Raw genomic sequence first — 1,500 nt, 5'->3', positions numbered from 1 at the left:
AACAGAAACTTTTCAAAAGAAGACAGAATAATGGCCAGCAAACATATAAAAAAATGCTCAACATCTCTAATCATTAGAGAAATACAAATCAAAACTACAATGACATATCACCTAACTCTAGTGAGAATGGTCTCTATCAAAAAGTCCCAAAATAACAAATGCTGGCATGGATGTGGAGAGATTGGAACACTCTTACACTGCTGGTGGGACTGCAAATTAGTACAACCCCTATGGAAAGCAATTTGGAGATACCTGAAAGAGCTAAAAATAGAAATACATTTGATCCAGCAATCCCACTACTAGGCATCTATCCAAAGGAAAAAAAGACATTCTATAATAAAGACATCTGCACTCGAATGCTTATAGCAGCATAATTTACAATTGCAAAGATGTGGAAACAACCCAAATGCCCATCAATACATGAGTGGATTAATAAAATGTGGTATGTGTACACCATGGAATACTACTCAACTACAAAAAACAGTGGTGATCTAGCACTTCTTATATTATCTTGGATAGAGATTGAGCCCATCCTTTGAAGTGAGGTATCACAAGGATGGAAAAACAGGCACCACATGTACTCGCCATCAAACTGGTACTAATTAATCAACACTAGGGTGCTCACATAGTAGTAATACTCACTGGGTACCAGTCAGGTGGGAGGGATGGAGGGTGGGGGATTGAGGGAGTGGGGTGGGTAAACCCACAGCTAATGGAGACGGGGTGCACTGTATTGGGGAAGGACACGCTTGTGTCTCTGGCTTGAGTGAGGCAAATGCATTTCATGTAACCAAAATATTTGTACCCCCAAAATATCCTGAATTTTTTTAAAAAGGTATAGAAGCTTCTAAATTTCATTAGGTTATTGGATGCACTTCTTTCTTTCCTGTGATATCCTCATGCACATAATAAATTTGTATGCTTTTTCTCTTGTTAGTCTGTCTACTGTGAGTGTATTTCATAGACTCAATTATCCAAACTTTAGAGGGCAGGGAGAGAGAAAGCCTTCCTTTCTCCTACACAACCACAGGAAGCAGCTACCTCCCCTAGGGCTGAGAGAACAAAGAGAAGAGTTTTAAATCACTCACACTTAGGAACTTGGAAGAGTGGTTCCATGGAGCTAAAACTCAGACCTTGGAGAAGGAAGCTCTGCTTAGCTGGTGCTACTGTTTGAGCTTGGAGGAGAGGTCCCACAGAGCTGGGAGTCAGGCCTCTGAGGAGGGAGGCGATGATGGCTGGTGTTGATGTCTTTGTGAGGGAGGTGCATAATGATAATAGATCTGCAAATATTGGGAAAACCGCATACTCGGTTCAGCCTCGGATCGTTTGAACTCAGGAGTTAGAGACCAGCCTGAGCAAGAGCGAGACTCTGTCTCTACTAAAAAAAAATAGAAAGAAATTGGCTGCATGCCTGTAGTCCCAGCTACTCGGGAGGCTGAGGCAGAAGGATCGCTTGAGCCCAGGAGTTTGAGGTTGCTGTGAGCTAGGCTGATGCCATGG

The sequence above is a fragment of the Propithecus coquereli genome, unplaced genomic scaffold (genome assembly GCF_000956105.1).
Source record: "Propithecus coquereli isolate 6110/MARCELLA unplaced genomic scaffold, Pcoq_1.0 Scaffold57, whole genome shotgun sequence".
Classification (NCBI taxonomy): Eukaryota; Metazoa; Chordata; class Mammalia; order Primates; family Indriidae; genus Propithecus; species Propithecus coquereli.
Note: the sequence above shows the minus strand (reverse complement) of the source record.